Below are 16792 nucleotides of genomic sequence, written 5' to 3' on the forward strand. Positions count from 1 at the left end.
GCAGCTATCGGTTCTTACTGCTGCCATTTCTAGTTCCTCACATGGGCTGCTGTTTAGACTTGCTAATATCACCCTGTCTAAAATCAAGTCACAAAATCAGAACAAACTCAACATATTCATGACTGTTGAAATTTCAATATTTGTTGGATTTTGAATTTCAATAAATTGGAAATTTATTGAAATTCAAAAAAATCCAACAATCACTAATAATTCTAAAATACATGGCATAAAATCATAGCAAAATACATGGATTAAACCATAAGCATTTTACACATTTTGATAATACAATGGGACAACTCTGTGAGACTCCTCTTTTATATAGCCAGAATCTAAATGTTTCTCTGCCCAAGTTGACCCCAGAAAGATTGCCAAATTATTTGTGTGTGACTGCGTGAATTCAGTGACAACTCTGTGTTGTCAGCCCTAACATTCTTCTACAAATAACATGCAACAAAATAGTACAGTGACCTCACAAGATATGTGTGTGTATATATATATATATATATATATATTCTCTTTCCTGAGCATAAAAATCTCCAGTTACACTATAATGACTAGATGAGAGTGTAAATACTTGAAGAGCTGGACCAGGAGCTGAAACCATCAAAGCCTTCCACCAGAGAGAGCAATAACACAAGATATAATTGTATAGTGAAGGTGAAATGGCCAAACATCGAAGATAGGTTTCGATTGTTACGTCAGATTGTTACATGCTTTGCTTGTAATTGGAAATAAAATAAATGTTCCTGGTACCAAAACATTCTAATGAATGATTTTAATCCATGTTATTAGCATCTTATACATAAATGTGTATTGCAACACAACAAAAAGCCTAACAGCTTTAGTTTTCAGACCCACAGCTTTGCATGATAGTTTAATTTGAAGTAAATACTGAATTTGAAAAATCCTGTATGGATTTCAGCTTGTGTTTTTGTACAGAATCTGTACTGGCCGATTTGTTGCTCATAGGTGTATTAGTTGGCTGGAGGTGTGAATTCGAATCAGCGAACCGTAGATCACAGAAGATCACTCAGCCCATTATGTCCATGCTGACACTTGGAAAGATCCTCTCTGGCAGGAGTCGCGCTTCAGAGAGGTCTGTGTGTGTATGTAAGTGCTTCACATTGCAGGGAGAGAGAGTGAGGTCTAGAGGTTGAAGGAGCAAGGGAAAGTGTGGTGGGGACCTTATTGGAGTTGAAAAGTGTGGTCCTGGAAAAGCGCAGCAGGCCAGGCAGTATCGGAGGAGCAGGAGAATCGACATTTCAGGCATAAGCCCTTCTTCAGGAATGAGGCTGGTGTGTGCCAAGCGGGCTGAGATAAAAGGTGGGTAGGGGGGGTTTTGGGGGAGGGGCACTGGGAAAACGATAGGTGGAAGGAGGTGAGGGTGAGGGTGATAGGCTGGAGAGGGGGTGGGGGCAGAGAGGTCAGGAAGAAGATTGCAGGTCAAGAGGGCGGTGCTGAATCCGGGGGTTGGGACTGAGATAAGGTGGGGGGAGGGGAAATGAGGAAGCTGGAGAAATCTGCATTCATCCGCTGTGGTTGGAGGTTTCCTAGGCAGATGGTGAGGTGCTCTTCCTCCAGGCGTCATGTGGCCAGGGTCTGGCGATGGAGGAGGCCAAGGACCTACATGTCCTTGGGGGAGTGGGAGGGGGAGTTAATTGTTCAGCCACAGGGTGGTTGGGTTGGTTGGAGCGGGTGTCCCAGAGATGTTCCCTGAAACGTTCCGCAAGTAGGTGGCCTGTCGCCCCAATGTAGAGGAGACCACATCAGGTACAGTGGACACAGTAAATGATGTGTGTGGAGGTGCAGGTGAATTTGCGACGGATATGGAAGGATTCATTGGGGCCTTGGAGGGAGGTGAGGAGGGAGGTGTGGATGTAAGTTTTGCACTTCCTGCAGTTGCAGGGTAAGGTGTCGGGAGTGGAGGTTGGGTTGGCGGGGGGTGTGGACCTGACGAGGTAGGCGCGGAGGGAGTGATCTCTCCTGAACGCTGATAGGGGTGGGGAGGGAAATATACCCCTGGTGGTGGGGTCTGTTTGGAGGTGGCAGAAATGACGTAGGATGATATGATGTATCTGGAGGTTGGTGGGGTGGAAGGTGAAGACCAGTGGGGTTCTGTCCTGGTGGTGATTGGAGGGGCGGGGTTCAAGGGTGGAGGTGCGGAAAGTGGAGGAGATGCGGTGGAGAGCTTCATTGACCACGTCGGAGGGGAAATTACGGTCTTTGAAGAAGGAGGCCATTTGAGTTATTCGGTATTGGAATTGGTCGTCCTGGGAGCAGATGCGGTGGAGGCAAAGGAATTGGGAATATGGGATGGCATTTTTACGGGTGCAGGGTGGGAGGAGGTGTAATCTAGGTAGCTATGGGAGTCAGTCGGTTCGTAGTAAATGTCTGTGTTGAGTCGGTCGCCCGAGATAGAAATGGAGAGGTCTAGGAAGGGGAGGGAGGAGTCTGAGACAGTCAGGTAAATTTGAGGTCGAGGTGGAAGGTGTTAGTTAAATGGATGAACTGTTCAATCTTCTTGTGGGAGCACGAGGTAGCTCTAATACAATCATCGATGTAGCGGTGGAAAAGGTGGGGGGGTGGTGCCAGTGTAGCTGCGGAAGATGGACTATTCCACATATCTGATGAAGAGGCAGGCATAGCTGGAGCCCATGCATGTGCCCATGGATACTCCTTTGGTTTGAAGGAAGTGGGAGGATTGGAAAGAGAAGTTGTTAAGAGTGAGGACCAGTTCAGTCAGTCGAAGGAGGGTGTCAGTGGAAGGGTATAGGTTGGGTCGGCGGGAGAGGAAGAAGCGGAGGGCTTGGAGGCCTTCATGACGGTGGATGGAAGTGTATAGGGATTGGATGTCCATTATGAAGATAAGGCGTTGGGCGCTGAGGAAGCGAAAATCATGGAGGAGGTTGAGGTGTGTGGTGTCCCAAACGTAAGTGGGGAGTTCTTGGATTAAGGGGGACAGGACAGTGTTGAGGTATGCAGAGATGAGTTCGGTGGGGCAGGAGCAGGCTGAGACAATTGGTCAGCCGGGGAAGTCAGGTTTGTGGATTTTGGGCAGGAGATAGAAACGGGCGGTGCAGCTTTGTAGGACTATGAGGTTGGAGGCAGTTGATGGGAGATCTCCTGAGATGATGAGGTTATGGATGGTCTGGGAGATGATGGTTTGGTGGTGGGACGTGGAGTCATGGTCAAGGGGATAGGAGGAGGAGGTGTCCGCGAGCTGGCATTTAGCCTCAGCGGTGTAAAGATCAGTGCGCCAAACTACCACTGCGCCTCCCTTGTCTGCCGGTTTGATGGTGAGGTTGGGGTTGGAGCAGACGGAGTGGAGGGCTGCGCGTTGTGAGGGTGAGAGGTTGGAGTGGGTGAGAGGGGTGGACAGGTTGAGGTGGTCAATGTCACGGCGGCAGTTGGAAATGTAAAGATCGAGGGCGGGTAAGAGGCCAGCACGAGGTGTCCAGGTGGATGGGGTGTGTTGGAGGTGGGAGAAGGGGTCGTCAGAGGGTGGCCGGGAGTCCTGGTTGAAGAAGTAGGCGTGGAGGTGAAGGCAGCGGAAGAAATGCTCGATGTCTAGCCGCGTGTCAAATTCATTGATCCGGGAGCGTAGGGGGATGAAGGTGAGGCCTCTGCTGAGTACTGATTGTTCATCCTCAGAGAGGGGGAGGTCTGGAGGGATGATGAAAATACGGCAGGGCTGGGAGCTAGGACCTGGTGTGGGGCTGGAGCTGGGAGTGGGGGCGGAGTTAGGCATGGGGCGGAGTTAGTCATGGGGGCAAAGTTAGTCATGGGGGTGGAGTTGGTCATGGGGGCGGAGATCGACGTGGGGGTGGCGATCGACGTGGGAGTGGCGTAGCGTGCGATGTGGTCCTTGAGCAGGTGAGTGACGTCATTGGGGGCAGAAGTTGCTGCGGCGACGGCAACTTCAGGGGCAGAAGTGACTGCGGCGATGGCAACTCCGGGGGTGGAAGTGGCGCACCGGGCAGAAATGGCGCTGGTCCCGGTGGCTATGGACCCCACGGTGGCCGCATATCTGTTGCCGATGGTCTTCTTGGCAATCGTGGAGGCGGCTTGTCTGTGTGGCAATCGCGGAGGCTGCATGGTCGGTTGTGGCTGTTGTCCATGCGGCGCTGGGGGTGGAAGTGACATCACCGTTCATCTCGGCAGTGGTGGCTGCAGCGGCCGCGAGAGCAATGGCGCCCAAGCGGTTCCGGAGGTCGCAAGACGGTTCAGGAACGGTGGAGGAATCTGGAGTGTGGGGGTGAGTCCATGAAGATTTTTTGTACTTACTTTCTTTGATGTTTGATATAGCTATGAAAAAGCGTTTGTACGGTGTATGAATTCTTCTGAGGATGAAGAACAGCAAAGGTCCTTTGCAGGTCTGGAAGAGTGTTTTCCTGAGTGTTGTCCTCACCTTCCACTCCACCAACCTCCGGATACATCATATCATCCTCCATCATTTCCACCACCTTTAAACAGACCCCACCACCAGGGATATATTTCCCTCCCCACCCCTATCAGCGTTCTGGAGAGATCACTCCCTCCGCGACTACCTCATCAGGTCCACACCCCCCCACCAACCCAACCTCCACCTTACCCTTCAACTGCAAGAAGTGCAAAACTTGCGCCCACACCTCCCCACTCACCTCCCTCCAAGGCCCCAATGGATCCTTCCATATTCGTCGCAAATTCACCTGCACTTCCACACACATCATTTACTGTATCCGTTGCACCCGATGTGGTCTCCTCTACATTGGGGAGACAGGCTGCCTACTTGTGGAACATTTCAGGGAACACCTCTGGGACACCCGCACCAACCAACCCAATCGCCCCCTGGCTGAACACTTTACCTCCCCCTCCCACTCCGCCAATGGCATGTAGGTCCTTGGCCGCCTCCATCGCCAACCCTGGTCACACGACGCCTGGAGGAAGAGTGCCTCATCTTCTGCCTAGGAACTCTCCAACCACACGGGATGAATGTAGATTTCTCCAGCTTCCTCATTTCCCCTCCCTCCACCTTATCTCAGTCCCAACCCCTGGATTCAGCACCAACCTCTTGACCTGCAATCTTCTTCCCGACCTCTCCACCCCCACACCCTCTCCGGCCTATCATCCTCACCTTAACCTCCTTCAATCTATCGTATTCCCAGCACCCCTCCCACAAATTCCACCCCCCCCCCACCTTTTATCTCAGCCCGCTTGGCACACCAGCCTCATTCCTGAAGAATGCCCGAAACATCGATTCTCCTGCTCCTCGGATGCTGCCTGGCCCGCTGCGCTTTTCTAGCACCACACTTTTCAACTCTGGTCTCCAGCATCTACAGTCCTCACTTCCTCCTAGTTGACCTTAATGGAGTTGCCAGCTTGAAGGAGCAACCACAGGGCAGACCTTGGAGAAAAAGGATTAAGCTTACTTTTCAACAATTTGTTTTTGTTTAATTATGTGTAATGATTAAGTAAGGGAATGATTAGTATCAAAATCTACTTAATTATGGGGTAAAGTTAAGACATTCACTGTAAAGCCATTTTGGAGTGAAACAAGTTTAGTGTGAACCTACACAGCTCTCTTAGTTTAGTTTTGTTACTTAAAGTGCGTATTGCTGAAAATGATGTTTGCCAAAGCTTTCACTTTGCACTTTACAAAACATTTGGCAAGAATAGGCAAAGGAAAACAATACCTTTTTCATTCATAGGTATAAGGAAGTTCATATATTTGGCTTTTATTTATAATTGAAAGGGCACAACTTAAACTAAACTATCTATTTGAACCGGAGAGAAAGTGAAGACTGCAGATGCTGGAGATCAGAGCTGAAAATGTGTCGCTGGAAAAGTGCAGCAGGTCAGGCAGCATCCAAGGAACAGGTGATTCGATGTTTTGGGCATAAGCCCTGCTTCAGGAATCATTCGTGAAGAAGGGCTTATGCCCGAAACGTCGAATCTCCTGTTCCTTGGATGCTGTCTATCTATTTGAACCATCAGTACTTCTTTCCTCTAAACACAGTTTTTAATTTTAGTCACAGCAAAATACTGCATCTGAAATAAACACAGAGAATCCTGGAGAAACTCAGCATATTTAGCAGCACCTGTGAGAAACAGAATAAACGCTTTAAGTCCAGAATAATTCTTCTTCAGAATTTTAATATTTAGCTCAACTGCTCCTTTTATTCTTGATTCTTTGTTTAGAGATGGAAAATAAAAATGGCCAGTTTTCAAATGCAGAGGCCCAGCATGATGCCTTGCCCACCAGCTGTGTATATCTGAAAACTCCAATGAATTGCCGATGAATTTCCATCCATTAATTTAGTATGCATAGCCAGTGGGAAAACACTCCCTGATGGTGGGACAAATTTGTAAAACAACTCTAGAATTGCTTCAGTAAAAATAATAATAGTTAAAAGTTCCTTTCAAACACCGTTCTCACTTAAAGTGAGAAATGGTCTGACTCTCCTACTTAAGGTGTGAATTTTACAAAGCAAGTGAGAAACAGAGTAAGTCAATGAAATGAAGGAGATAGTCATTGAATTAAGGAATCGGAGTGGAGGATTTCACTGTCTGCATCAATGGTGCTGAAATGGAAATGGCCAAGAGCTTTAAGTTCCTGGGAATAACTATTACCAAAATTCTGTCCTGGTCCACCCATGTTGACACGATGGTCAAGAAAGCACAGCAACACCTCTACTTCCTCAGGAAGCCAAGGAAATTTGGCATGTCCATAAAGACTCTTACAAATTTTCATGGATGCATCATAGAAAGCATCCTGTCTGGATACTTTACTGCATGGTATGGCAACTACTCTTCTCAAGACTGCAAGAAACTACAGAGAGTCGTGAACACAGCCCAGTCAAATCACACAAACCAGCCTCTCATCCACTGACTTCATCCAAACATCCCACTGCCTTGGGAAAGCAATCAAAAACCCTTCCCACCCTGGTTATACTCCCTTCCACCCTCTTGCATCAGGCAGAAGATATAAATGTTTGTGCACAAAACAAACAGATTCAAGAACAGCTTCTTCCCCACTGCTATCAGACTTTTGAATGGACTGCTTTAATGTTAATGTTGACCTCTCTCTGCATCTTCTCAGAAGTTGTAACACTGTATCCTGCACTCTGCTCTGTTACCCAGACACACTTGTACAGTACAATCTGCCTATAAAATATGTAAGTCGAATAGTGTGATGCTGGAAAAGCACAGCCAGTCAGGCAACATCCAAGGAGCAGGGGAATTGATGTTTTGAGCATAAGCTCTTCATCAAGAATGAAGCGCTGGTCCAAGGGGTCTGAGAGATAAATGGGAGGGGGATGGGGCTAGGGAGAAGGTAACTGTGGATGCAATAGATAGATAGATAGATGAAGGTGGGGGTGAAAGTGATAGATCGGAGAGGAGGGTGGAACGGGATAGATGGGAAGGAAGGTGGACAGGTAGGACAGGTCAAGAGGGTGGTGCTGAGTTGGTAGGTTGGATCTGGGATAAGGTGGGAAGAGGGGAATTGAGAAAACTGGTGAAATCCACATTGATCCTTTGTGGTTTGAGAGTTCCAAGGTGGAAGATGAGATGTTCTTCCTCTAAGCATCAGATGGTAAGGGTTTGGCGGTGGAGGAGGCCGAGGACCTATATGCCCTTGGTGGAGTGGGAGGGGCAGTTAAAGTGTTCAGCCACGGAGCAGTGGGGTTGTTCTGCGTGCGTGTGCCCTGGAGGTGTTCTCTGAAATGTTCCGCAAGTAGGTGTCCTGTCTCCCCAGCATAGAGGAGACCACATCAGGAGCAACGGATACAGTAGATGATGTGTATGGAAGTGCAGGTAAATCTCTGATGGATGTGGAAGGCTCTTTTGGGGATATGGGTGAGGAGCAAAATATATCCCCGGTGGTGGGATCCATTTGTATATGGCAGAAATGGCAGAGGATAATGAAATGTATCCAGAGGTTGGTGAGGTGGAAGGTGAGGACCAGGGGGGTTCTATCCTTGTTGCATTTGAAGGGGTGGGGTTCAAGGGTGGAGGTGTGGGAAGTGGATAAATTGTGCTGGAGGGTATCATTGACCAAATGGGAGGTTAAATTATGATCTTTGAAGACGGAGGTTATCTGGAACATTCTGTGGTGGAATTGGTCACTCTGGGAGCAGATGTGGCGGAGGTGGAGGAATTGGGAATAAGGGATAGCATTTTTATAAGAGGCAGGGAGGAAGGAGGTATAGTCCAGGTAGCTGTGGGAGTCAGTGGGTGTGAAGTCAATGTCCATGTTGAGTCGGTCATCAGAAATGGAGGTGGAGAGGGAGGTGTTCGAGATGGTCCAGCTGAACTTAAGGTCAGTGTGGAATGTATTGGTGAAGTTGATGAACTGTTCAACCTCCTCGTGGGAGCACAAGGTAACGCCGATGCAGTCATCGATGTCGTAGAGGAAAAGGTGAGGAATGGTGCTGATGTAGCTGCGAAATTTGGACTGTTCCACATACCTGGTGAAGACACAGGTGTAGCTGGGGCCCATGCGAGTGCCCATGGCTACCCCTTTGGTCTGGAGTAAGTGAGAGGATTCAAAGGAGAAATTATTGAGGGTGAGGACCAGTTCAGCCAAACCAATGAGAGTGTCAGTGGGAAGGGTACTGGTGGGGTTGATGGAGTGGAAGAAACGGAGGGCTTGAAGGCTTTAGTCATGGTAGATTGATGTGTATAGGGACTCGATGTCCATGGTGAAAATGAGGCAGTGAGGCTGGGGAAGTGAACATCAGTGAGGAGGTGGATGGCATGTGTGGTGTCCCGAATGTAGATGGGGAGCTCCTGGACTGGGGGATAGGATGTTGTCAAGGTATGCAGAGATGAGTACAGTGGGGTAGGAGCAGGCTGACACGATAGGTTGACCAGGGAAGTCTGGTTTTTGAATTTTGGGTGAGAGGTACAAATGGGCAGTGCGGGGTTCCTGGATTATGTGTTTGCAGGCTGTGGGTGGGAGATCCCCTGAGGTGATGAGGTTGTGTATGGTCTGGGAGATGATGGTTAGGTGATGGGAGGTGAGGTCATGGTCAAGGTGGTAATAGGAGGAGGTGTCTGTGAGTTGGTGCCTGGCTTCAGTGGTGTAGAGGTAGGTGCGCCAAACTACTATGTAAGACAATGCTTTTCACTGTACTTCGGTACACATGAAAATAATAAATCAAATCAAAAGACAAAATTATTGTTATGATTAATTTCCTAGCAGAGTACTCTCTGCTACTAAAAAAGTTTCTACATATAATTAAAATGGGTTGGGATATCTGGTCGACATGGACAGGTTGGACTGAAGGATCTATTTCCATGCTGTACATCTCTGTGACTCTATGACTGTGTTATTTGTAACATGATAGGTAGATGGAATGATGACAAAAGCAGCAAGACAGGCTGTTTTGGAGGGTTGTAGATTTAGTTTGTGTGGCACATCCTGGTTATTATAGATGTTATGCAGCTGTCATATAAACAGACATTTCTGAAAATCTCCAATGAATTCATCTTGTAGCACTCTCCCAGTAGCTATCTGTGATTTTGCTATGTTTTCCAAGTAATTTTGTCTTGGGGAATGAACTTTTGGCTCAGTTTCCTTATGGATTCTCAAAACTTAGTCATATGAGAATCCTGAAATTATGGACGATGAACAGTCCATTATAACTTGCCACACATCAGGAGCATATTATTAGAGGAAGTACTGAGACCTGTTTCAGCATGTGACTCTATGATTTGTTTAATTTTTATCCAAGTTAAAAGAGATGGTGGGAGAAATAGCAAGTGCACTTGTGGTAATTTGCCAAAATTCGCTGGACTCTGGGGTAGTTCCAGTAAATTGGAAAACAGCAAATGTGATGCCACTGTTTAAAAAGGGCAATAGATAAAAGGTGGGGAGTTATAGACCGGTTAGCTTAACTGCTGTAGTGGGGAAGATGCTTGAGTCCATTATCAAGGAAGAACTAGTGAGGCATCTGGATAGAAATTGTCCCATTGGGCAGATGCAGCATAGGTTCATGAAGGGCAGGTCATGCTTAACTAATCTTTTGGAATATTACAAAGATATTACAAGCAAAATGGACAATCGGGACCCAGTAGATGAGGTGTAAGCTTTCCAAAAGACCTTTGATAAGGTGCTGCACAAGAGGCTGCTGCATAAGATAAAGATGCATGGCATTATGAGTTAAGCATTAGTATGGATACAGGATTGGTTGACTAACAGGAAGCAAAGAGTGGGGATACATGCATGCTAGGTAAAGGTGAGGACTGCAGATGCTGGAAATCAGTGTCTAGATTAGAGTGGTGCTGGAAAAGCACAGCATGTCAGGCAGCATCTGAGGAGCAGGAAAATCGACGTTTCGGGCAAAAGCCCTTCATCAGGAATGAAGGCAGGGGGCCTCCAGGGAGCCTTTTATCTCTCCATCCTGAAAGCTCCACCTGCTGTGCTTTTCCAGCACCACTCTAATCTATATATGAGTGCTATTCTGGTTGGCAATCAGTAAATAGTGGTGTGCCTCAGGGATTAATGTTGGGACCGCAATTATTCACCATTTACATAGATGATTTGAAATTGGCGACTATGTTTGTGTGTCAAAGTTTGCAGATGACACTGAGATGAGTGGCAGAGCAAAGTGCGCAGAGGACTGTGAAACCTTGCAGAGGAACATAGCTACTTTAAGTGGGCAAAGGTCTGGCAGATGGAATGCAATATTAATAAATGTGAAGTCATCCATGTTGGTAGGAGTAACAGTAAAAAGCACTGTTACTTGAATGGTAAAAATTTGCAGCATTCTGCTGAGCAGAGGGACCTGGTGTCCTTGTGCATGAATCACAAAGGGCTGGTCTGCAGGGACAACAGGTAATTAGGAAGGCAAATGGAATTTTGTCCTTCATTGCTAAAAGGGATGGAATTTGAAAGCAAAGAGGTTATGTTGCAGCTGTATAGGGTACTGGTGAGGCCACACCTGGAGTACTATGTGCAGTTTGGTCTACTTACTTGAGAAATGATGTACTGGCACAAGAGGGGGTGCAGAGGAGGTTCACTAGGTTAATTCTGGAGTTGGGAGGTTTGGCTTATGAGGAGAGACTGAGTGGATGGAATTCATTGGAATTTAGAAGAATGAGGGGGATCTTATAGAATTATACAAAAATTATGAAGGGAATAGATAATATAGAAGTAGAGAGGATGTTTCCACTAGTGGGTGAAACTAGGACAAGAGGGAATAGCCTCAAAATTAGGAGGAACAGATTTAGGACTGAAATGAGATAGAACTTCTTCACCCAGAGGGTTGTAAATCTATGGAATTCCCTGCCCAGTGAAGTAGTGATGCTAATTCAGTAAATGTTTTTAAAGCTAAGATCGATATTTTTTGAACAATGAAGGAATCAAGGGATATGGTGAGAGGGTGGGTAAGTGGAGCTGAGGACCTGAAAACATCAGCCATGATCTTATTGAATGGTGGAGCAGGCTTAAAGGGCCAGATGGTCTACTCCTGCTCCTGGCTCTCACGTTCTTATGTTTTAAGTGCAGATATGTGACTTTTTATAATTTATTGCTGGGGCGGCTCTTCTCAATGACATTAGAAGATAAAACAGTATTCGATGGCCCTCTCTTTAAGAAGGCAGTTATCAGTTTGCTGTTTCAGAAAATAGAATAGAAGGATGGCTGATTTGTGGTAACTCTTGCATATTGCCTTTGATATGCAAAAGATCAATCCCTAGTTGAACAGTCAAGGAATAAAATATTTTTAGCTCAAAGTATGATGTGGTTTTAGACTAGGAGCTCAAATCTATAGCCCCAAGCATCGATGAAGGCTCTGTGGTCTGATAACAATTAATAACACGGTTAACCATTGTCCTGATCCTGCATTAAATGCATTAATTTGCGTTGCCCTGGTCAATACAGCACTTTTTACTTTTTACAAAATGATATAGAAAATAAATTTGCTTGGTAGAAGTCATCTGTCATCCCCTGAACGATCCAATAAACAAAAAAAAAGGAATACAATGATTTTCTAAGCCACACGAAGTGGTGTCCTGGATCTTGCTCAATGCTGATGATGTCACACTTCGCTCACATCGGAACTCAGCTACAAAGACCAACAGGTTGTCTCTCCCACGCTTGTAACCCCTTATTCCTGACTATAAGGTTCAAGAAAGCATACTCATGGAGCAGGATGTCACAGCTCCACTCACAATCCCACAAGATAGCATGCCAGTGTGAGCAGGAAGCAGGTATTGGGCCCAACTGTAAAGCTGTCTCTTGATGCAGAACTTGATGTGTATAAAGGGAATGCAGATACCACCTTTGGCTGACACTGAATTTAAGACCAAGATATTTGGCCACCAGACCAGCCAGAGGGAGGCTAATGCACATGACAGGAGTAATGTTGTTTTTTTTAGATTAGACTTACAGTGTGGAAACAGGCCCTTCGGCCCAACAAGTCCACACCGACCCACCGAAGCGCAACCCACCCATACCCCTACATTTACCCCTTACCTAACACTACGGGCAATTTAGCTTGGCCAATTCACCTGACCCGCACATCTTTGGACTGTGGGAGGAAACCGGAGCACCCGGAGGAAACCCACGCAGACACGGGGAGAACGTGCAAACTCCACACAGTCAGTCGCCTGAGTCGGGAATTGAACCCGGGTCTACAGGCGCTGTGAGGCAGCAGTGCTAACCACTTTGTGGCTTGAGGCACTCTGCATCTCAGCAGCATGATGTGTGTCTATAACTTACAGCTACCAACAACAAAGTGTCGCAGCATCTATACTGTTTGTAGCACAACCTGGGCATCTCATTAAAGAACAATATCACCGACATCAGGGATTGATCTCTTCAGCTATAAGCGAAATTGCAACATATGAAGCTACCCTGTCATGAATGGATTTGGTTTGCTGCATATTCATCACACACAATTTCAAGAATGCCAACAGAATTCATTGCTTCAGTTTTGATGCTAGACTCAGGTCTGATCACAAAATTAAACAAGGTTTAAAATTGAAAGATGTTGTCTTCTCTTCAGAATCTAAGACCTCCAAAAGAATAGAATTATACACCTACTAATTCCACTGGTATTATACACCTACTATTTGGACAGAATTTAGTTTTCCTTGCATTTTAAATTCATGTTTTCTTCTCTGGATCAAAGTGTCTTTCATTATTGAATGAATATTGAGAGTGCACTGATGAGACATTAAGAGGAGGCTGCATCAGCCTGTTCATGTGGATGCAAAAGACCCAAAGTTGATAAGTTGGAGAAGAGCAGGGGAGTTACCCTCAATGAAGCTCAGAAAACAATTCATTATGACACTGATTTTTGTGGACATTTGCTAAGGACATTTTGGCTGCTGCATTTCAGACAGAATGACAGTGGTTACACTGCAAGAGGTACTTCATTAATTGTAAAACTCTTTGGAAAATTCAGTGGTCATGAAAACTCCTTCATTAGTGTAAGTCTTTCTTCTGAACGTCTATTTTTAATTATTACATATTTAGCAATCCTGCTTGCTGTTTCATGCAGGCACTCCAATTCATCAGTTGTACCTCTGGGGGAATGTAGGGAACAAAGCATTATGACCCAAAGTTTGCTGCTCCAGCCTCAATTTATCACCCTAAAATGTGTGAAACATGATTAAATCCTCCTTGATATGTATACCTACTTTCATGAGGTAGAGCAGGCTTCTGGCTATCAACAACTGAGACCAGACAACCGCTAATATGTTTCCCAGAGTAATGGATGGCTGATTCAAGTGCAAGAAAAAGTTACGTTTTGGAACATGTTTACTGTATAAAGACGGGAAGCAAAATATTTGAAAAAAATCCGACAACTGTCGTTTGTTAGAAGCTTAGCTTACCTTTAAGTATTGACATTATAATTTATCAGTCCTTGTATTCTTTTATGAGCATAACTCAGTTTGTCACTTGACCTTTATAAGTGTTAGCAAGAACACAATAGAAGAATGATTAGATTGAAAATCAAGGACAGTTAAGGTGAACGATTCTTAATATTTCATCTGATGGCTGGTTTCAAGCTTTTGAAATTTCTCTTTCAAAAAAAAGGCACAAGTACTTAAAAGTAATGGGTGACCTACATTTATCATACTCAAAGCTGAAAGGTGTTTACTATAAACTTGATGTAACTTTGTAACACAGTATTGTTTGTTTAATGGAACAATTAGTTACACTTCACCTACTTCTTGCAATTACAAATCCATTTGAAAACAAAACAGACCTAATGGTAGCTTAGGTTCAAAGGATGGACTTGTTATAAAATTAGATTGAATGCAATGAAATGGTTTTATAAATGCAAACTAATATCATTAAACAGCTCATTAGATCCTGTAAATATTTTTTCACTACACCTCTAACTGCTTATGTGAATTGTTAAAAAGGCAACGCAAAATTTGAGTGGGGGGTGGGCTACTGTGTGTTAAATTTGATTTTAGTTTATCAAAATCAATTAATAAATGGTACAGATAAGTAAAAATGAATTTGCAACATTCTGCCAACATTATTATCCTCCCCTTCATTTATCAATCCCAGCAACCCACAATACAATACTGTGGAAATAGAGGAAGTATGTGTAAATTTGTATAGCATCCTTCGCATCTTCAGGACAACCCAAAACACATTAAAGCCAATGAAGTATTTCTAAATGGATGACACCACATATTTTGAAAGAATGTGTGGGAAAAAAATCTTTACTCCATGCCATTCAAAATTTGTTGGTGAAATGTGTCACACTAGTAATCAGGGAAATAACTAAAGTAGTTTCTATATTTGAGAAGAGGGACAGAACATATCCAGGGAATCACGTGGGAGGGTCTGGAATCAGGGATCATATTCTCAGAATAAATACATTTAAGACAGAGATAAGGAGGAATTTCTTCTCTCGGTGAGGAAGGACGTTTTTACCACAGAGAGCTGTTCAGTCTGGGTCATTAATTACATAAAAAGCTGAAGTAGTTGACTTTTAATCAGTAAGGAAATCCAGGATTATGAAAAGAAAAATCAGGAAAGTGGAGTTGAAGATTATCAGATCACCCATGATCTCATTAAATGGCAAATCTGACTTAATGGGCTAAATGCCCTACTTCTACTGCTAACTCTTGTAGTCTTCGGGACCTCACTTCAAGTGCCTCACCTCCTCAAGAGATGAGGGTCGTGCCCATGCATACTGTCCAAGGGATTGTCATCTCAGGACATTGTAGAGGTCGTCTACCATACCAACTCCCCTCTACCAGGGACCAAATACCTCCATCTGCTTAGGCTGAAAGGGTAATTCACCAAGGCATGTGCTGGATACTCCCAGCAGGCTGGGGCCCTCCAGGCCCAGAGCGACCAGAGGATGACTGCTAAAGTAATCTGTAGCCAGGCGTCAAAACCATCAGCAGGCTTCCATCAGCTTACCTCAGCCACATGAGAAGCTAATATAAAAGAATATTAAATTCACTTCAGGTGCACGGTGTGAACATTTTGTCAAGCACTGCCATATAAGTAAATGCACCATCAGTTTCCAAAATCCTTCAGTCTGGTGAACCCTGGTTCCACCTCAATGATGGTTTTGCATCACAATCTGGGACAGAATGGAGTATTGTGAGTTTGGTGTGTAAGGGAGTGCACCTTTTGACTGTAGTCTGTTTTTACAAAATCTAATGCTGCTCACTTGGACCAGATCTTATTTAAATTTGCTGCCTTCTTGCAGGCATGGGTAGGATGAATCAAACTCTCTACTGGAGAAAAGGTGAGATCTGCTGGTTAAATAACTAGCCTAAACTGGTTCTGTAACCACCACATAGCAAACTCATCTGAATCTCCATGATATACATGAGAAAGGGGGGTCTTTTGGTGTAGTGGTAATGTCCCTGCTTCTGGGGTAAAGGATCCAGGTTCAGGTCCCAAAGTCAGAGGTGTGTCACAATATGACTGAATAGGTTCATTAAAATTAGCTATAAATAAAGGTGGTTAACTGCAATGAGACAGAGTGCATTACTGCACTCAAATAAAGTTGAATGGAGTGAAAGGTTTTGTTTAGTTTCTTTTCCTATCATTGCCAGTCTTCACTAGACCAGGATTTGGAAAGCTCCGTGAACAGGTTGAGTTTGAAAAATAACATTAATATCACATGAAAACTGTCAATTTATTAACTTCTAGTCTTCAATTAATAATTATTAATACAGAAGTATGCTTAGGTTATGGCAGAGCAGCTTGGTCATGTGGAATGTCCATCCTGTAGTACATGGGGAATCATAGACACTTCATTTGACCTATATGAACATATGTGCAGGGAATATCCAACCACAGAAACTTGAACTATAGGTTTCAGAACTTGTGCAATAGCTAAATTACTAAGAGCTGGGTCAAGCAAGAAGGAAGGTGTTGCCAAAACTACTTCCTGGGAGTGAGATGTGCCAAGTAGGTGAATGAAGGTATATTTAGGGCTCAGTGATTATTGAAGGGTAGGATGGCAGTGGAAAAGGACAATGGACAATGCACAGTAAAAATAACATGGAGGAGAGCTGACTTCAATGTGGTAAGGACAGAGCTCAGCTAAATAAAGTGAAGGCAAGGATTGACAGGAAACAGTCCAACCTTTTCATCAGCTGTTTTTGTTGCAACATCGTATTTCCACATGGCAAACTACCCATAGCTCTCTTATTTACTATATTCTATGGATTCACATGCATCCACTCTAGTCCTGATTTAGACTTCATGACTTTCTCCCTAACTCCAACTTCATCAATGGATTTTCTATGCTCTGTACTAGTGCTTTCCAAACCTCCAAGTATTTTGTGCAAATTGGTTCTCCTCCCTAATATTCCA

This window comes from Hemiscyllium ocellatum, chromosome 17 (assembly GCF_020745735.1).
Source record: "Hemiscyllium ocellatum isolate sHemOce1 chromosome 17, sHemOce1.pat.X.cur, whole genome shotgun sequence".
Taxonomy (NCBI): domain Eukaryota; kingdom Metazoa; phylum Chordata; class Chondrichthyes; order Orectolobiformes; family Hemiscylliidae; genus Hemiscyllium; species Hemiscyllium ocellatum.